Raw genomic sequence first — 21,458 nt, 5'->3', positions numbered from 1 at the left:
CTCAAGGGCAATTAGGGATGGGCAATAAATGCCGGCCTCGCCAGCGACGCCCACATCCCGTGAACGAATAAAAAAAAATGAACCCACAGAGTAACATTTACAGTAAATCCCACCTCAATTCAACAAACCTGCTCATAGTATAGAAAGTAAACTATATCACACTATTCCTGTTGTCAGGCTAAATATTCACTTTTTCTGATCAGCCTTTTATCTGAACCTGACTGGTTGTATCTTAGACAAGGACTAAAGCCTTTGTTTGTTACTCATCAGTCGGCTTTGGCTCTATAGCATATGTGCTTCTGTCTTTTGTTTTCCAAGCTGGACAGGAAGCCAGCAGCTTGACCTCACCCTCTCCCTGTCCAGGGGTTGGCCAGTAGGGCTGCCAGTTCAACTAGCTACTGCTGGAAGGGATCCCCAGAAACCATTGCTTGCTGTTTTCAAAAATGAATAGGACCATCTTGACATAATGGGCCCGATTTTACCAGGGGTGCGGGTTGGCAGCGGGTGGTCGGGCGGGCTCGAGGAAAACGCGCCGGCCAAATTGAGTGCGTTGCGCACGCGATCGCGGGATGATTGATGTGATTAGCCGGCAGTTACGGGTTCCGCGCTTCTCAGCTGCGTGCCGGCGGCCTGCGCATGCGCATTGACGTCTGAGCGATGGTTGCGCTCTATTTAAAGGGGCAGTCCACCAAAGCCCCTCCAGCCACAAACTACACTCCATCAAGGATGGAGGAGCACAGGGGTAAGGCTGCTCCCCGTTTCACGGACCACGCCCTCCAGGTGCTGCTGGACGGGGTCCGCATGAGGGGGGAGACGCTGTTCCCCACGGATGGAAGGAGGTGCCCTGCCAGCGCCACCAAGAGGGCATGGGAGGAGGTGGCCGCGGAGGTCACAAGCAGGGGAAACACCACCCGCACTTGGATTCAGTGCCGCAAGAGATTCAATGACCTCACCAGGTCCGGAAAAGTGAGTACACTAACGCATTCTGCATCACTCCGTCTTCCACATCACCTCAAACACCTCACAACCCCATCTCCACTGACAGTACTGCGCTCCCGCACCAATCCTCACAGCCACCCAACTATCATCCTCACAGTGCCTGCACGTACCCACCGTCCCTGTCCCCACTCGACCACTACCACACACCCCAATGCCCATACAATGGGATGGCCATGTGGCACACGCATCCTCCCATCCATCTGGCACACGTTCAACCCAATCACACCAATGCTTGAAGCGTCTCACATTGTAATCATCACTCAATAACGTTTTTGTGTTTTGCCCTCACAGGAGAAGAGGGCCAGGAACGCACGCGATAGGGCATGCACCGGAGGGGGCCCGCCACACGAGATGGCCCTGACAGACGCCGAGGTCGAGGCACTGGAGATCAGCCGCACGCTGCATTGCCTGTCGATGGCGGATGGCGAGTCTGGTTCTGGCGAAACGGCCGGTAAGGGAAAGCTGGCACTCATCACTCATGATCGTGAATGATCGTAGCATCACATGGCATATGCCGCACCGCCACATTTGGTCACATGCCTGATATTTCCCTCTGTTCTCTTCCAGGACCGTCTGCGATCGACGTCTCGGTTGAGGGCGATTCCTCAGAGGACATGCCCGTCTCTGAGGGTGCATCGTCACACATGAGCCTTGCATCCACCAGCGCAGATATACACACCTCGGTGGGTCCCCCCCCTCAGCTAGTTGGGATTGCACATGGTGAGTCACCGCGCACACATGAGCATGAGCAGACCCTGGTGGCAGGGTCAGCCGCGGAGGGTCCGCGTCGGTGGGAGCACTCTTCTCCAGGCTTTGCTCAGCCGGACCCAGATGCTGAACCCAGGGGGCCACCTGTCAAAAGGAGAGTCGTCGAGGGGCACCAGAACATTGCTGAGGTACTGGGAGAGGTGCCACGCGCACTCTCCACAATCGCACGGAGGATGGAGGAGTCCAACTCCTGCATGAGGGGAATGGTGGCACAGGTGCAGGAGGGTATCGCCGAGATAGTGTCGCAGGGACGTGAAGGCATCTCTGAGATAGTGTCGCGGGTAGGTGTGGGAACGTCTGCGGTGGAGGACAGGCTAGCCTCCCTCGAGCGTCACGCACAGCTCACCAATGAGTCCATCCAGGCCCTCACAACGGCTGTTCGGATTCAGGGTGAACAACATTCTGCCGCCATCAACAGGTTGACAGATACATTGGAGGTGGCCTTGCAAGGTCTCACCCACGTCATCCAAACTGCCGTCCAGCAGGGTGGAAGGGGTGATGTGGGCCTTGGCCATGAGAGGGAAGATGGTGAACGGGGAAATGGAAGTGTGGACGCTACTCAAGGCGCCCCCAAGTCTCACCCGTTGCCCCCCTCTCAACCAGTGCCCGCAATAGTCCATCCTCTCCAGGTGGCCGAGTCTGCCCCTGCACAGGTGCAGGAGGAGCAGTCTGTGGAGGTGCCCTCACGGGCACCGAAACCCAGGGGGCGTCGGCCCAAAGCATCTACCCGGTCAGGGCACGAACAGGAGCAACCTGCCACCACCTCTGCTGGAGCCACAGGGGTAGCACCACGTAGGGGGTCCCGAAAACGAACGCCTAAAGTTCCGTGAGCACACAGGGATTGCACCAGGGTGTTTGTCGTTTTTTTTTAATTTTCTACTCTTTGAATGTCACCACAAAATAAACTCACTTTTTCTCACCAATGCTGCCACCTCTTGTCCATAATTCTGCGGCTTGTGCAATATGTCCCTTCCGTGCGCCTCATCATGACGACGACCACCCCGTCCCACCCATTGAGCATAATCCAGTGGGTGCAGGTGTACAGGCACCACTCTTCTGTGGAGGGAGCCTGTATGGACCCTCGTCTGTGCACGTTATGACATGTGAACGCCTCACACAGTGTGATGTTAGGAGAACCGTTGGCATATGAGTGCCTCCCTGGCCTGACGAGCACGCAGGTGAGCCGGTGTTCGGCGCATGGGTCGTTCCTCCTCCTCTCCCTCTTCCTCCTCCTCCTCTTCCTCCTCCACCTCCTCCTCATTGTCGTCCTCAATGTGGGTGGCGGGTGTGCATGGGGCCTCCTCCAGCGGCACCCCTCTCTGTAGTGCCATGTTATGCAGGGCACAGCAGACAACTATAATTCGTCCCACTCGGAGTGGCGTGTATTGGAGCGCTCCCCCGGAACGATCAAGGCACCTGAAGCGCATCTTGAGCAGCCCTATAGCCTGCTCAATTGTAGACCTGGTAGCAATGTGGCTGTCATTATACCGACGCTGTGGCTCGGTAATGGGGTTCCTCAGAGGTGTCATAAGCCACGTGTGCAGGGGATATCCCTTGTCGCCGAGGAGCCAGCCGTTGCCGGCGTTTGGTGCGTGGAAGAGGGGCGGGACGGTGGACTCCCTGAGGACGAAGGCATCGTGGCAGCTGCCAGGGTATCTGGCGCACACGTGTAGGAATCTCTGGCGGTGGTCACAAATGAGCTGGGCGTTCATGGAGTGATACCCTTTCCTGTTGATAAACAGCCCTGGCTCATGTGGAGGTGCCCGTATTGCTATGTGGGTGCAATCGATTACACCCTGCACCCGTGGGAAGCCAGCCACAGCATGGAATCCAACCGCCCTCTCCGTCTGGCTGCGCTCATCCATGGCGAAGTTGATGTAGGTCGAGGCCCTGCGGAACAACCCATCGGTGACTTGCCTTATGCACTTGTGTGCAGACGACTGACAGACCCCGGTGATGTCCCCCGTGGCACCCTGGAAGGATCCGGAGGCGAAGAAGTTGAGGGCAGTGGTGACTTTGACGGCGACGGGTAAGAAGATGCTGCTTGGTCCATCCGGGAGCAGCTCGTCATTGAGGAGGCTGCAGATGTCGGCGACTACCTGGCGAGTGACTCTGAGCCTCCGTATGCACTGCTGCTCAGAGAGGTCCATGAAGCTGAGCCTCGGTCTGTAGACCCTGTGCGGAGGGTAGTGCCTCCTGCGACGCATCTCTCTCTGCGGATGCCCTCCATCCTGCTGTGCAGGTGGATGTGCCGCAGCACCGTGTTGTGGGGATGCATGTCTCTGAGGCGGACGGCGTGGACTGCGAGGCTGCTGAGGCTGGTCATGCTGTTCGTCCTCCGAGGATGTCAACGCAGCACCCATCTGGCAGGTGTAGGTTTGCGGGGTTGTGCACGCTAGAAAAGTGTGTCCTCGCACAGGGGTTGGACTTCCACGCCGGTGAATCTTCTTGCTTGGAGGAGGGTGGTGGAGGGCAGGCGTTGCCCAATGTTACGGAGTGTCCTCCTGCGTTGGTGAAGGCTCTTCCCCCCCCCCCCCCCCACCTGTGGAATGCACCTTGGCAGCTGCCACAGGCTGCTGGCTGCAACACGTCCGTTGAGAGTGTGAGTGTTTCCCCCAGTATGGGAAACAGTCTCATTTCACTGTAAAATCCGACACCTGTTAAATAAACAGCTCAATCAGGTCATTTAATGACCTGAAATACCAAGATAAATACACTCAAGTGGAACCCCGCTGGCTTTAATTGCCTGCGGGATTCCCACCAGCGGGGCCAACGCACGCACCCCCGCACGTCAGCGCGCAACCCGGAAGTGGGCGGGATCGAGGCGCGATCCGGTCCCGCTCCTCGAAACCGGGATTTTAGAGGCCCCCCCGCCGAGAACGCACCCGGAACCGGGTGCTAAAATCGGGCCCAATGAGTCTGGATGGTTTGCAGATAGGCTGAATGATCTCCATTGTCCAGAGGCAAAGTGGCATGCAAGAAACTCCATTGTACAAACTGGTCATTGTGGCTCAAGTATACATCTCCCGGCCCTCCTGTTCAGATAATTTAACCTCTTGAAAGCAGAATTTAACTTAAAAGTAATATTTTAGTATAGGTCATACCAAAATCTTCTGTGGCAAAATGGTCAAAAATCCCAATGTGTGACAATCATGGGTCCAAGTCCAAACAGTGTTGCAGGTAAGCATCACTGATATGTGGTCTACAAAAATACAGTCTCGATGGTGTTGATTCATGTTAGGGTCGGATTGCATGTATGCTAAAAATTCCCCTTTACGTCCTCCAACTGGCTGTTCTTCATATGTATACCCAGCTTGTGAGTGTTGATGGATAATTCCCACCAGCCAATCCTGTCCAACCCTAGATTACTTTTTTTTCCCCCCTTCTCATAGCTGGGAGCACCGAAGTGCATTGCAACAGACAACACCAACTTGCATTTATATAGCGCCTTTAATGTAGTAAAACATCCCAAGGCCCTTCACAGGAGCGTTATGAAACAATATTTGACACTGAGCCACACAAGGTGATATTAGGACAGGTGACTTGAAGGTTGGTCAAAAAGGTCTGTTTTAAGGAACACCTTAAAGGAGGAGAGGTAGAAATACTGAGAGGATTAGGGAGGGAGTTCCAGACCTTAGGGTGTAGATAGCTGAAGGCACGGCCGCGATGGAAATCGGAGATGCACAAGAAGCCAGAATTGGAGGAGCACAGAGATCTCGGAAGGTTGTAGGTCTGGAGGAGTTTAAAGAGATAGGGAGGGACGAGGCACCTGCACTGCTGCCCTGGTTGTGATAGCGAATTCAGCAAAGCCCAGGGATCAAGATTTAGATTTTACTGATCTGCAAGGCTCCAAAATGTTTTGTAATATTTTCTATTTTTGTATAAAGAAGTGGAGATTGAATTAGTGGGTAAATGCATACAAGACAGAGAGGTTCTAGGCTCGATTCCCAATTTGTGTTGAGTTTGTTGACCTCAGCTGGGCAGAGGTAAGGATGCTAAATTTGGTTTTGGTGCTCTTTGGCTAGGGAGTTGGGGAGGAAATTAGCCAGGTTGGTTGCTTGTGATCGCCATCCAGTGAATTGCTTAGGGGTGAAGACAGGATTGGGTTTGTCTATAATGCTCCCTGCTGTTGAATAGCCTGCTGATGCTTGCTGTCCGAACTCCGCATGAAGAATTCTCTCTTGGGTGAGACATCAGAGGGCTGTCGCCAGCTTTGGAATTATATCCCAGCATGAGGATATAATTCGTAACGTACTAAGATGACAGAAGGCGAACTAGATGGACTATGGTCTTTTCTCATCTAGCAATTCTTATGTTTCAATGAGCCGACCTCTTCAGAGAAAAAGGGGAGAAAACCTGGTAAAACAGAAAGCAAGTGCAGACCCCCACATCGGAATGGATATATTGTGGCGTATATAATCCATTATCTGATTTCTATTACTGGAAACAATGCTTATAACAGATCAATGCCAGACGGGTCAAGAAGACCACGGTGAACCCAGTTTACTTGTACCAAGGGTAATCTTCCAAGGAAACGGATTGTGTTCTACAGTAATTGTCTGTATAGTGTGTTGTGATATAACTTAATCCTGAAAAACAATAGCTAGTTCCCAAGATATGTTAGGATTCTGCTTGAATCAGGGTTTCTATAAACTGCAGATTAAAAATGGCTAATTGGCAAATTTTTGATTTACGGGAACCGTGATACAAGTTTTCAGCAATTTACTCTAAAGAAAAGCACTGAACAAAAAAAAAGACTATTACATGAAGTTTTCAAATAATCAAATTAATGAATTGGTGAATTTTGTGCTCCTGAAGGTGAAAGATGTTAGCACTGGAAAATGGCACCTAGTGTCTGCATTACGCACTTCCAGATCGGGTTCAGCATCTAATAATAGAGCAGGGGGTTCCAAATTGTGAACCAAGGACCACGTGCAGCCCCAGCTCTGTCAATCTGGCCCTCGAAGTGAAGGCAACTCAGTCCTATTTGCTTCCCCTCCCTAGCTCTGTAACCTCTTCCAGCCCTACAACCCTCCGAGATCTCTGCACTCCTCCAATTCTGGTCTCTTACGCATCTGATTTTCATTGCTCCACCATTGGCGGCCGTGCCTTCAGCTGCCTCGGCTCTAAACTCTGGAATTCTCTCCCTAAACCTCTCTGCCTTTCTTATCTCTCTACCCTCCTTTACGCGCTCCTTAAAACATACCTCTTTGACCAAGCTTTTGCTCACCTGTCCTAATGTGGCTCGGTGTCAAACTTTGTTTGATAACACTCTTGTGAAGAGTGTTGGAATGTTTTACAACAGTGAAGGCACTATATAAATGCAAGTTGTTGTGTGTTTCTTTTTTGCTGGTTTGTTATAATATTGTGGGCTTAAAAGGTTTGGAAAGGGCTGTTCTTAATGCTGTCACCCCATTGGTGGATAAATCCTAAATCAGAACGCCAAGATCTGTTAGTATCAGCAATTTGAGATATATGAAATTAATGGGAACATGGATTTAAACTTTACATGTGACCCCTGAAGCTACACGATATACACCTATATGGCCCACAAAGACAAAAAGCTTGGACACCACTGCCATAGAATCATCAACTTATAACATGTACTATGTCTCTAGAAGATATAGACAGAGTTTAGCGTTAAATGTTCGGATGATCATGGCAACACTACAAGTTTGATGAGAATTTTAGAATTAACAATTCAATCATTCAAAAAGCTTGACACCATCCAGAACAAAGCTGTCCACTTGATCGGCAGCCTATCCACCACGTTAAACATCCAATCCCTCCACCACTGGCACATTGTGGCTGTGGTATGTACTATCTACAGGATGCACTGCAGCAACTCGCCAAGGCTTTTTCAGCAGCACTTCCCAAACTCACAGTCTCCACCACCTAGAAGGACAAGGACAAGGGCAGTAGGGGCGAGGGAACACCATCACCTCCAAGTTTTCATCCAAGTCATGCATATCAGCCATTCTCTCATTGTTGCTGGGTCAAAATTCTGGAACTCCCTCCCTAACAGCTTTGTGGGAGCACCTTCACGTTCGGGACTGCAATGGTTCAATAAGAAGGCTCAGCTCCACCTTCTCAAGGACAGCTAGGAATGGGTAATAAATGCTGGCCTTGCTAACAATGCCCATATCCCAAGAATGAAAAAAAAATCTTTAAGTTGTGATAATTTTAAACATTGGTTTTATAATGTTCAAACAATAGACCATGTGGTATGGTACTGAGACATTCAGACCAAGAAGGTTCCAGGTGCAATCTGTAGTTAAAGAAAGAACTTGCATTTTTATAGCCTTTCATGATCTTAGGATGTCAAAAAGGGCTTTACAGCTAATTAAGTACTTTTGAAGTGCGATCACTGTTGTTATGTAGGAAACATGACAGCCAATTTGTGCACAGCAAGGTCCCACAAACAGCAATGAGATAATGACCAGATAATCTGTTTTTGGTGGTGTTGATTGAGGGATAAATATTGGCCAGGACACCGGGGAGAACACCCCTGCTCTTCAAAATAGTGCCATCGGATCTTTTATATCCATCTGAGAGGGCAGACTCAGGTTTTCAGTCTCATCAGAAAGAAAACACCTCTGACAGTGCAGCACTCCTTCATTACTGCTCTGAAGTGTCAGCCTGGATTATGTGCTCAAGTCTCTGGAGTGGGGCTTGAATCCCATATCCTTCTGACTCCAAGGCGCGAATCCTACCACTGAGCTAATGCTGACACTCTTGTCCATGCTTGCTGTGGGGCAATTTCATTTGGGTTTTGCCTTGTCAGGCTAGGGAGAGGAAAAATTGTCTAGGGTCTATTCTCACTTGCTATGTAATGACTGACTGACCGTGGGCGTGCGTGCATGCGTACGTATACAGGGTTAGGCTTGACTGCGATGGACCCCACCTCCCCCATAGCCACATACTTAAAGTGGACTCAGCAGACTCATTTGCAAAATTTGCAAGTGAGTCTGTCAAGTTTAAAAGGATATTGCAGGCCTTGAGCCACAACATTCTGTATTATTGCTTCATGTACCTATTGAATCATGTACCTATGCTGTTTGTTTCCTTGATGCTTAATTCAGACTGCTACCATAAAAGGACAATGGAATTTATCACTAGTTCGAACACACCACTCAGTAACTACCACAGGAAGACAAAAGAGATGTTATCAGCACTTCTTAATGCACGCGTGGTTAAATAGTAAGCGTCGAGGGTTAGGAATGAAACTTATTGCTAAACTATAGCTTCTATAACTCTTATTTCCTGTAACAAGTATTGTAAAAAGAATAGTCCACGTATTACCCAAATTAAACTTCTTCTAATGTTGTGATGGTGTGTGCAATTTGTACAGACATTCCTTTGTGTTTTTGCTGGTGCCTTTGGTTTTCAGTGCAGGTTCTCAACACCCTGATTACAGGATTTCACATAGAAGTACCTCACACTGACGTTCTTGTATTCTTAACTGTTATGATGTGAATTTCAGCCCTACTTGGCCTATTCTGAGTTTAATCCTAAAAGCACAATCTATAAATTGAATAATGGCAAGACTGATGTAACTAAAAGTGCCAGTACAACAATTTGCACTTCAGTAGCACCTTCAATTTAGCAAAATATCCCAAAGCACATGACCAAACAGGTGTGGAGTTGCAGTTTTGAGAAGCACTTTGCAGGCGAGGAGAGCTTTAGCAAGGTGGATGGGTTTAGGAACAACAGTTTCTTGCATTTTTGTGTCGCTCATTTCATACAGAGAAACATCAAGTGCTTTACAGAGATGAATAGCTAGTGGACATGAAGGGTGAACTGGGAGGAGGGTCAGGAGGTAGCAAAAGCACAATCTGAGAAAAGGATCTTGATACTTTTGAAGGTAGGGAGGGAAGTAAGAGGGCAGAGATTCTGAGGCTAGAGAGCGAGGGTATAAGGGCGGTTGATGGTGGAGTGGAGGGAGCAGGTAAGATGATGTTGTCTGGTGTAGCAGTGGAGGTGCACATAGGAAAATGGAGCTGGAGTAGATTGTGGATGTAGAGAGGGATGAAATGGTGGAGAGATTTGAAGGTGAGAATGAGAATATCGAAGTCAAATCTCCAGGATATGGGAAGTTAGTGCTGCTTCATAAAGACTCAGGTGATGGAGATGCGGGTCTTAGTGCAGGTGATAGGGACGTGGATGAGAACACATGATGTAGCATTCTGGATAACCTGCAGCTTATGGAGAGTTGTAATAGGGCAGCTGGTAAGGAGAACATTGGGGAAGTACAACCATGTGATGATGGAAAAATTCCAAAGTACAGTTATATTGGTTGAAGCCTGTTCAGGTGGATGCAAAAGATTCCATGGCACTTTTTTCAAAGAGAAGGGAATTCTTCCAGTGTGCTGGCCAACCTTTACACCTCAACCAACACCTCCAAAACAAAATGACTGGTCATTCATCTCATTGCTGTTTGCAGGTTCTTGCTGTGTGCAAATTGGCTACGATGTTTGTCTGCAAAGCAACAGTGCCTACAAAAGTAATTCATTGGCTGTGAGGCACTTTGGGATGTCCTGATGTGAAAAGTACTGTATAAATCCAAGTTTTTTTTTCTTAATAAGTACTTAAAACCGCAATATATCAAAGCTCTGATTTGGAATATCCCCTAGGGAGTCTTGCTGCATTCCAGGTTTGGATCTGTCATTCGCGACTTGTTGAGGTTGATGTGTCAAAATGTTCTTCCAACCAAACAACAGAGTTCCGGAATTAGGGGTGGAGTGAAGACAGTCTGGCTGATACTGTTTGGTATATAAACAGGTACTGTATTTGATTCTGTATGGTTTGCATAATAATCAAACATCTGCATTCCTGCTGGATTCACCTGATTTAGATTTCAGAAGTTAGGCACCAAAAAACATTGAACTGCTGCCTTCCTGATCATTTCTGTTGTCCGTTTACATGCTTGTGCAATGGTTTCCTCTCTACTTACTTTGTTATATAGGGACCAGTTGAAGAAATGTTGCTTTAACAAAAGAACACACGTGTGCTAACAAATCATTTTCCTTTATGCCGCATTTCTTGGCCATACCCAATGCTATAGAGAAGATGGGTAGGAGAAAAGCCACTGTGGAAAGTTATGTACGAATTAAAGAGCGGTCATGGAAAATGGTGGTCATATATTTAGGTACAGTGGATTCAGCAGTTGATCCCATTGTGCGACAAGGAGTTGATCCATGTGTCTGATGGGTCCATGTCAACTCAGTCCTAGCAGAATTCTCAGAGTTCGGTGTATTTTTAGTGTTTGAAGCAGACATTGGGTTTAGATTTGGTGAAGCAGTCATGTGAATTGGATATCCATTCAGGATGATGAATTGGATATCAGTTACAGTCTGCTCCTCATTGATGAAAATTGCAGCTAACATAGCCTACCCTGGGATCATTTAAGAAACAGCTAGATATCGTGTTGAGGGGTCTGCAGATTCTTGAGGGGGGGTTGAGGAGCTGGAGTGAGATTCTGTATGCTGTGTAGCTTACAAAACAGAATTGTCTCTCAAAAGGGAGCCAATTATGCTGTTATCTTGTCTAACGCTAGTACAGTTCATGCTGAGCACTTAGTAGCCCAGTGGTTAGATCTGGATTGCGAAACCCACAACTGAATTTTGATTTAGTTTGCACAATGATTAAACTTTACAGCCGCTTAATCTGCATGTATTCATTCATCAGCGGGAGCAAGAGTGAGCAAGTGGCTACCCGAGTGACTATTATCTGCTGCTCAGGTATAAAGCAGCTGGAGTGTTATTTTACTGCTTCAAGGAAACTCATTTAGTGAGCTTGGCTTGAATGAATACAGTGTCGGGCATAGGGCTTTTGATTGAAGTTGTCGCTAGAAGAAATTCGCATGGCAAAATTATTCCTTTTTACATGTTAGTTATGTTGCTCAACACTAGTTTGCAGTGTTGCAGTTTTTTTTTAAAAGGTTTCCTCTGCCTCTTCCTCCTGACTCTTGCTGGTGTAGGTTACATGGGTGTTGGGTAGCTCAACTGTAACTCCCCCAAGTGGCCAATCTTCATGGAGAAGTGTCGGCAGACTGTGTGGGGCATCGCAACCAAACCTGATCCTATCCTCACCCAGTGACTACAACCATGCACTTTGCAACAGCAATCACTGGGTAAAGATTAGGAGTGGGGACTCCCATCTTATTTTGCCCTGCCTAGCTCCAATGTACTGAAGCAAACTGTCACACCCGGCTGAGATCAACAAACTTGGCACCGACTGAGAATCAAACCTGGGGCCTTCTGATCAGCCACACGCATCTGTGACCAACCGGACCGTCAGAACTGTAATTGTAAGTCAAAACAGAAAATGCTGGCAATACTCAACAAGTCTGGCAGTATCAGTGGAGAAAGAAACAGAGTTAATGTTTCAGGTCCTTTGACCTAATGTTTGACTTGAAACGTTAACGCTATTTCTCTCTCCACAGATGCTGCCAAACTTGATGAGTATTTCCAGCATTTTCTGTTTTTAATTTCAGATTTCCAGCATCCGCAGTATTTTGCTTTTGCTGTAATTGTAAGTTTTTTTTCAATTTCAATGCAAAAAAAATTGTCTTTTAGTAATACGCCAAAGTATGGTAATTGGCCAGAAATATCAGGTGTTGAGTGACTGGTCCAATAAGAACCTATAGCTCATTCTAAGTTGAAATGCATTCAGAGAGCAGTATACATCTTCAAAAATAAGTTTAAACTAGTGTAGCAAATGCATCACATGAAGGGGTTAAGCAGGGTTTTGGAGCTTGAATCTAGAATTGTTGCCTAATTTGGTCAGAGTTACAGCAGAGACTTAACCTGCATGGTCGAATCATACGAGCAAGAGGAAATGGTTCTTATCAGGGGAGTTGCAGATCGACACTCACTTCCTCTTGAATGAGGAAGCAGATTCTTGCATGTTCCATTTTTTATGACCTATTTCTGATATAACACAACATATCCTTCCAAAAAAAATTGCTTAGTAGAAAGGTTTTGACAGGAAAGTTAAAAGGGAAGTATCACTTTTGTTTGACATACTCCAGGCACTTTTCGGATCTGTTTATTGTTGGTATATTTGCACTGAAACAATGTGTTGCAATGCAGCAGAGTGCAGTGCCCCAAATTTGGAGAGATCTTTGGTTTCCATAGTTTCAAATTTTCTAATTCTGCTTCAAAAGAACTTTGAACTTTGTCCCATGCTGAATCCTCCAGAGACAACACTAAAGTATTTAGCTGAAAGTTGCATTTTCTTCCAGTTCCTATTCTAAATTTTTAAAAAATCATTAATAAATTTTAGGGTTGCTACAAAAAATAATTGGGCTCCAAATCGCAACAGTTTGAAGATCTAAGAAGGGTTTCTAGTGTTAGTGAGTGAGGACACAGACTCAAATACCGATGGCAGCCATTGGTCATGGGTGATGATGGCTTATCGTGATGACGTTGTTGTAGTGTTGCCAATTCTGGTTGGACATATTCCTGGAGGTTTCATCACATTACCTCCTGTGTCCAACTGCCCCCCACCCCATCAAACAGCCTTTTGCCATCTCCAACATTTTTATAACTAATGAAAAGTGTTTAAAGAAATTGGGAAAAAAACAATTTTTTTTAATGCCCCCTATGATTTTTCTCCTGGGTTGTTCGCAGCAGTGTCCAGGAGATTAATCTTCAATTCCTGGTGACTTCAGGGCAATCCTGGAGGGTTGGTAACCCTACATTGTGGGCATACGCAGGCATGCTGCGATGAAGTTGACGCTCTGTCCTATTAACAGTCGGCTGCACAGAGTTGATGAAAACTTCACCTGAGTATACTTGTCCTGAAAACACAATCCAGAATGGAATTTTACCCCAGTGTGTGTCACCTTCAGGAGAACGAGAGAGAGTTAGGAAAAGTGAAGGATTTGTAATAATTTCTAATTTACCACTTGTAATAGGTTAGGCTTTGAATTGCCAATATTGTTTCTCTGAGTGACAAAAATAATTTGTGTTACTGTTGCAAATCTTGTATTCAGATCACATTTCGTTAATCTCACAAATATTAGGTCCCATTTTTTCTCTTATTCTTCTGGTGTCACAGGAGGATGAAAGGGGACATCTGGAGGGCAGGATGAAATAATCTTAACCAGGTTGTAACTGTATTTTTAAAGATCAAAAAAACTAATGATTAGAGTTTAAAATCAATTGTGTTCCCTTTATAAGGGCAAGAATCTTTTGACTGAATGTAACCAGAGTTGATGACGAGAGAATTTTCTAACTTCTTTTCCCTTAGTTTGCCATTTTTGTAGTTACAGTTGCCATTCAAAGATCTGAATAACCAGTTTCTAAATTTCCAGGCAGCTCAGAAGCGAAGGTGGATGCCTGTTCTGGCCCAGGCCTGTGCCTAAGATTCCTCGCCATCTAACATCCCTAACACTGGGGTTAAGGGCTGGCCTGAATTGCAGGGTCCCCTTTTGGCAGCCATTGCGTCATGTGCGTGATAATGTCAGGATGCTTTCAGATTTTTAAAAATTGCATTTTTGTGTTCCAATTCAGAGGCCCCAGATTGCATTTCCCTAAGATTTCGCAATGGTCAGTACTCAGTGGATGAGTGTGAAGGGGCTGGGCCTTTTTCAAGGAAGTACAGCTCAGTCTTTACGTGATGTAGCTGTGTAAATGAAGCACAGTCATAACCTTCCAGCTTTAGAGGTTCGTACCTTGCACAACTAGTATATTACAAGAAGACTAAATATAAAGATGGAGGAACTGAAGTGTAGAATGGGACATGCTCGTTTATCCCATCCAACCTCCTTCCAGCAGACCGTGCACAGATATCATTGTCATGGACATTGCCTTGTTGTGACTCTGAGGGGAAGTGCAAAACTTGAGAGACAACCTGTGAATTTTTTTCCTGATTCAAAAATAATCGAGGAAAAAATAAATGTGTAAATAACAGCAGCTATTTTTGGAAATAAAATTGAAATGGCAATGCTCTGTATTTGGAATAAAAGGAAAAATTGCAAATGTTGGAAATCCAAAATAAAAACAGAAAATACTGTTATACATAACAGGTCAGTCAGCATCAGGAAGGTAGAGATAGGTTAGCGTTGCATGTGTGATCTGTGAAGGTTATTTTATGCACTAAGCCTTTGTAGGAGCTCCTGTGTACACCCTTAATTTTTAATGATATATAGGCCAGGAACTGCTCCCATTCCGCCTCTAACTTCACTGCAGCTCTGAGGAAATTCCCGGCCATTAGTAATCTAATAATTATTAGCAGGTGATGGTAAGTTAGGAATTTTAGATTGAAGTTCAGTTGATTTTCATGGAGAGGGAATGAAAGGTGGTTTGCCAGTGCTTCTGTTAAACAATGATTTTCACACTTTTCTGGTGTTTTAACTTGTGAAAGATGGTGTCCTCTATCTCGTACCATCATTGCTGAAAACATTTTTTATTGGCATATAACAGAAATAATTTCAGATAGTCAACAAGTACAAAAATCTGATAGGAGACAGATGGAAAACAGACTCCATAGGATCGCCTCATCCCTGAGGCTTTTTGTGAACTCCGTTTGAAAATCTGTGCTGTGGGTTGACCCACTCTGGATTTACTGCCAATTGAATAGAATAAGTACATCTTTCTCCAGCTGCTGCTGTTCAGTTCTGCTTGTGGTTTTCTAAAGGTTACCAACAGAGGTCACTCTCTGAACAGATTTTAGTCCATTTAAGGTTTTTAAATGCTATTTAAGAAGATGATTGGACAAATGAATTCATGCCGGTGCTATTTATTGATCCAAGACATTTCCGTTTGTACAGCATAAATTGCATTTACACTTAGACTTGGGCTCCGTGAAAGTGCATTGCAACTGTGAGTTGAGACCACTATTATAAATTGTGGTTTGAGTCTTGGTTTTGTTTTAATGCACAAAAGGACAATATTCTTTTTCAATCTACCACAATGTAAATATGAATATTAACCATTTGCTCCATCTTGCGTCTAGGCACACTGAGTTTAAAGTATTACAGCAGCCTGTTAAAATCGTACAGCTTTTATGTTTGCCAGCCAGTTTGGGCAAGTAAGGTCAATGCACCATTCTCCTGGTTTTGCTTTTGGTGGGCCGACTTCCACGGTGAGGTGGGCTCAACTTTTATACGGAGCCCTACAGAAAACTAAGGTGCGGCTGGTTCCTTTATCCCAACAATGCGATTCTAGACCCACGTTTTAGTGGGTCTGTGATGCGGTCAGTTCCAGGAACCTGGGCTTTCGGATGAGCCGTTAAACCGAGGCTTCATCTGCCCTCTCGGGTGGATGTAAAAGATCCTACAGTACTGTTCGAAAAAGAGCAGGGGAGTTATCCCCGGTGTCCTGGCCAATATTTATCCCTCAACCAACGTCACTAAAACTGATTATCTGGTCATTATTTCATTGCTGTTTGTGGAATCTTCCTTGGTGCAAATTGGCTACCGTGTTTTCTACATTACAACAGTGACTACGATTCAAAAGTACTTCATTGGCTGTAACGCTTTGGGACTTCCTGAGGTCATGAAAAGTGCGCTATAAATGCAAGTCTGTCTTTCATTCTTTCTTTAAGGAGTGCAGCCAAAAGAGACACGGATGTCTGCAGTCAGCTGCACCTCTGTAATGTAAAGAGCATTCAGAAGAAAGGTGTGTGTGTGTGTGTGTGATTTGCTGTGCACATAGTCGCATGTTATATTTCATGACTTGTTTAAATTCTTTTTATCTCTTGTTTCTCACCGGTATTAGCTTTTCTGATGTTGACACTCATTACCAGATGAATAACGAGAATCTTGGTAGAGTGCCCTGTTAAAAGCATTTGTTTTAAACACATTAAGAGTTTAATTACCAGTTGTCAGTAAACTCCAGGGTGGGTTACCAGATTATTAAGTCACCAGGGTTTAGGTGGAACTCGTAATACAATCTTTTTAGCCGCTTTTACACTGGTATTTTAATTTGGATTCCATATGTTCAGTGTTTGAGCCAGCTTCCAGCCCTTTACGCTGTTAAATCTTGTTTTTGTAGACCCAGTTATACCTGCTCCTGACCTTTGGAAAACAGATTCAGCAGCATAAGCACTGAGAGCTCTTACAAGACACCAGGCATCCAGGATCCAAATTGAAAGGCAAATATAAAAGGCCTTTTTAGCAATTTTTAAGAAGCATTTTGCATTAAGCAAACGTCATCTATTCTCCCCATTTCCCTTTGAGAAGTATTGTACTTTGCAGTGAACTTTTCAATTTCACTTCTCTTGTTGCTCAATCTGGATTGTTATTTCTTAATAGTCCATTTTATTTCTTAAAGGAAACAGAGCAGTATTAACTAAGCTTAATGGTGTTTAAATATTACAATGAATCAGGTACGATTTCTAGACATAAATGTTTGATTTGTGGGTCGTCCAGTGCTATTTCACATTAGTGTATTAACACAGCACACTGCAGAGTGAAGGTTTTTTCCCTTGTGTTTTTAGAAACATAGAAAAATTTACATTACAGAAGAAGGCCATGCGGCCCGTTGTGTCTGTGCCAGTTGAAAAAGAGCTACCCAGCCTAATCCCACTTTCCAGCACTTGGTCTGTAGCCTTGTAGTTTGCAGCACTTCAAGTGCATATCCAAGTACTTTTTAAACGTGATGAGGGTTTCTGCCTGTACCATCCTTTCAAGTAGTGAGTTCCAGACCCCCACCACCCTCTGGGTGAAGCAATTTTTCCTCAGCTCCCCTCTAATCATTCTACCAATCACTTTAATTCTATGCCCCCTGATTATTGACCTCTCTGCTAAGGGAAATAGGTCCTTCCTGTCCACTCTATCTAGGCCCCTCATAATTTTATACAAATCAATTAAATCACCCCTCAGCCTCCTCTGTTCCAAAGAAAACAACCCAGCCTATCCAGTCTTTCCTCATAGCTAAAATTCTCCAGCCCTGGCAACATCCTCGTAAATCTCCTCTGTACTGTCTCTAATGCAATCGCATCCTTCCTGTAATATGGTGACCAGAACTGTACGCAGTAGTCTAACTGAAGCCTGACTCGTGTTTTATACAGTTCTAGAGTAACCTCCCTGTTTTATATTTATGCCTTGGCTAACAAAGGAAAGTATCCCATATGCCTTTTTAGCCTCCTATCTACCTGTCCTGCTACCTTCAGGGATCTATGGACGTGCATTCCAAGGTCCCTCTCTTCCTCTACACCTCTCAGTATCCTCCCATTTGTTGTATATTCCTTTGCCTTGTTTGACCTCCCCAAATGCATTGCCTCACACTTCTCTGGATTGAATTCCATTTGCCACTTTTCTGCCCACCTGACCAATACATTGATATCTTCCTGCAGTCTACAGCTTTCCTCCTCACTATCAACCTCACGGCCAATTTTTGTATCATCTGCAAACTTCTTAATCATGCCCCCTACATTTAAATCTAAATCATTGATATATACCACAAAAAGCAGGGGACCTAATACTGAGCTCTGCAGAACCCCACTGGAAACAGCCTTCCAGTCACAAAAACACCCATTGACCATTACCGTTTGCTTCCTGCCACTGAGCTAATTTTGGATCCAATTTGCCACTTTCCTTTGGATCCCATGGGCTTTTACTTTTTTGACTAGTCTGCCATGTGAGAACTTGTCAAAGCCATGCTAAAATCCATGTGGACTACATCAAATGCCCTACCCTCATCGACCCTCCTTGTTACCTCTTCAAAAAATTCAATCAAGTTAGTCAGACATGACCTTCCCTTAACACCCATATTGACTGTCCTTGATTAATCCGTGTCTTTCTAAATGATGGTTTATACTGTCCCTCAGAATTGATTGCAGTAATTTGCCCACACCAAGGTTGGACTGACTGGCCTGTAATTACTAGGTTATCCTTTTCTCCCTTTTTAAACAATGGTACAACGTTAGCAGTCCTCCAATCCTCCAGCACCATGCCTGTAGCCTGGGAGGATTGGAAAATGATAGTCAGAGCCTCTGCTATTTCCTCTTGCTTCTCTTAACAGCCAGGGATACATTTCATTCGGGCCTGGCAATTATCTACTTTCAAAGATGCTAATCCCCTTAATACTTCCCCTCTCACTATGTTTATCCCATCCAATATTTCACACTCCTCCTCCTTAACTACAATCTCTGCATCGCCTCATTCCTGTGTGAAGACAGACGCAAAGTATTCATTAAGAACCATACCCACGTCTTCCGCCTCCACACATACGTTACCTTTTTGGTCTCTAATAGGCCCTACTCTTTCCTTAGTTATCCTCTTGCTCTTTATGTATTTATAAAACATGTTTGGGTTTTGCTCAATTTTACTTGCCAGTATTTTTTCATGCCCTCTCTTTGCTTTCCTAATTTCCTTTTTAATTTCACCCCTGCACTTTCTATACTCCTCTTGGGTTTCTGCAGTATTGAGCTCTCGATGTCTGACATAAGCTTCCCTTTTTTGCCTTATCTTACCCTGTATGCTCCTTGTCATCCAGGGGGTTTAGATTTGGCAGTCCCACCCTTTTTCTTTGTGGGAACATGTTTACTCTGAACCCCTTGAATCTTCCCCTTGAATGCCTCCCACTGCTCTGGCACTGATTTACCTTCAAGTAGTTGTTTCCAGTCCAATTTTGCTAAATCGCTTCTCAGCTTAGTAAAATTGTCCTTTCCCCAATTTAGAACCTTTACTCCTGTTCTATCTTTGTCCTTTTCCATAACTATGCTAAATCTAACTGAATTATGATCACTACCACCAAAATGCTTTCCCACTGATACTCCTTGCACCTGCCCAACTTCATTCCTTAAAACGAAATCCGGAACTGCCTCCTCTTGGGCTTGCTACGTACTGGCTAAAAAGGTTCTCCTGAATGCAATTTAAGAACTCTGTGCTCTCTATACCTTTTACACTGTATCCAAGGTAGTATTAGGGTAGTTGAAATCCCCTGCTATTACTGCCCTATTGTCTTCGCACTTCTCAGATATGTGCCTTCATATTTGCTCTTCTATCTCCCTCTGACTGTTTGGGGGTCCATAGTACACTCCCAGCAGTGTGATTGCCCCTTTTTTGTTCTTTAGCTCAACCCATATGGCCTCATTTTGTGCCTCCCTCTTGTCTGTTCCACTCTTGGGCATTTTTACATTACATTTTAGCCAAGAGCAGACTCTGGGGATCTCCTTCTGTTGGTAGCACTGCATAGTATAAACAGTGTGACAATCAGGGAACTGATAGTATCATAAACCCATGAAAATGCTGCTCTACCAGTCTGCTGGTGAGTTGAAGAGGCCTTTTCCTGCTAAGTAAACGCAGTAGCCGGTTCCCCTCATTTTCAATAGTAGTTGGCTCTCCACGTCACACAGTGGCGTCAACTTCAGTAGGTAAGTGTAAAAATACCTTCAATGTTTTGCTACCAAGTTTTGGTAGTCTTTTTTTTCACTTTCTCTCTGTCCCTACAAGAACGTAACTGCATCCTTAGCTGCCACCTGCCGTCCTCATGATTTTCAGACGCATTATCAAGGAGTTTCGATTCAGCAGAACAGAAACTCATGCCAGTAGGCTCACTGTCTGCACTCTCAATCCTTCCAACTGCAATAGATTTTTGAAGAATTTGTGAAACGGTGCAGTTTCCAAATAAACACTTCGTGAAAAATCAGGACCCTGAAAATGTGTTTTCTTCTAGACTACTGTACAATTGTTACAATTTCATGAAATCTTTGATTAAAAATGCTTTTATTTTGTTGTTCAAAGATTAGATTTGTGTATATGCAGAAACAACTTCAAGAGCATTCTGGGAAATTTCATACAGCAATTGGTAAAAACAAACCGATGTTTGGCTTCTCAAAGTGGTTGAAAACTGTGAGAATACTGAATACTGAGAGGCACATTTTTATGAATGCTTGTGACTGAATTTTGATGTGAAAAAATAAACTTTTAGACAAACAAGACAAGAAGATAACATTTCACTGGTGGAGATTACACTTTGTACAATGAATTTCCTTTCCTTTCAACAAATGGATCTGTTTCATCCCTACATTTTTCAGTGTCACTATTCTGTGAATTTCTAATATAGAGATGTTCAAGAAAATGTATTATTTATTGAGGTTCATAGTTATACAACTCTGAAAATTTGGAAAGTAAGAGCCCAACTGGTAAAGCCTTTTATGGCACACTGAATTCTTTCTCATTTACTCATGCTAAGTAAGCTAGGTTTCTTATTTTACTATGTTACTTGTTTTAACTCCCATCCTTCCTCTCCTTCGGCAGACAAAGAAAGCTTTATATGGTAAAAGTGGTGAACAGCCCATTGACCACAGGAAATGTGCAGACATTTAACCTGTTGATAGCTGTAGTAATAATTTGCCCCTCAAATCAATAACTGGACTACTTTTATTTATTTTAGCCTAATACAAAATATACTTTACATATGTCTTTTCTCCCCTCAAATTCTATGCTACAAAATTATATTTTGAAGATAAATTTTATATTTGGCTTTCTCTGTCCTTGAGGCTATTTTGCATGTGTGCCTCATTCTCCCCTTCCTCCCCACTCAAAGACAGAAAAGGCAAACTCCTGTCTATAGGCTTGTCTACAGCCGCCTCAGCGGGTCCCATATTGGCAAATGGTGTAGGTACAACAGGATATGGTGAAACTCTCTGGTTTTTTGTGGTAATCTGCCAAATGGCCCTTCTGAGAACTCCCTAATTGTAGCTTCTCGACTTGAAGAGCCTGGGACTGTAAATAC

At 44.7% G+C, this 21,458-nt stretch overlaps 1 protein-coding gene and 1 long non-coding RNA gene across 4 annotated transcripts in view; both read left to right on the top strand.

Moving 5' to 3' along the window:
- rnf216 (ring finger protein 216) overlaps positions 1–21,458 on the top strand; it is a 192,235-nt gene that overhangs the window by 85,026 nt on the left and 85,751 nt on the right. The gene's annotated exons all lie outside the window — the stretch shown is intronic.
- On the top strand, positions 16,326–20,753 carry LOC137340854 (uncharacterized). Its single transcript, XR_010966887.1, has 3 exons — positions 16,326–16,394; positions 16,770–16,869; positions 20,465–20,753. It is a non-coding gene; the product is annotated as an uncharacterized lncRNA (long non-coding RNA).

Source organism: Heptranchias perlo, chromosome 22 (genome assembly GCF_035084215.1).
Source record: "Heptranchias perlo isolate sHepPer1 chromosome 22, sHepPer1.hap1, whole genome shotgun sequence".
Classification (NCBI taxonomy): Eukaryota; Metazoa; Chordata; class Chondrichthyes; order Hexanchiformes; family Hexanchidae; genus Heptranchias; species Heptranchias perlo.
This window is presented reverse-complemented; position numbering and strand designations above follow the sequence as displayed.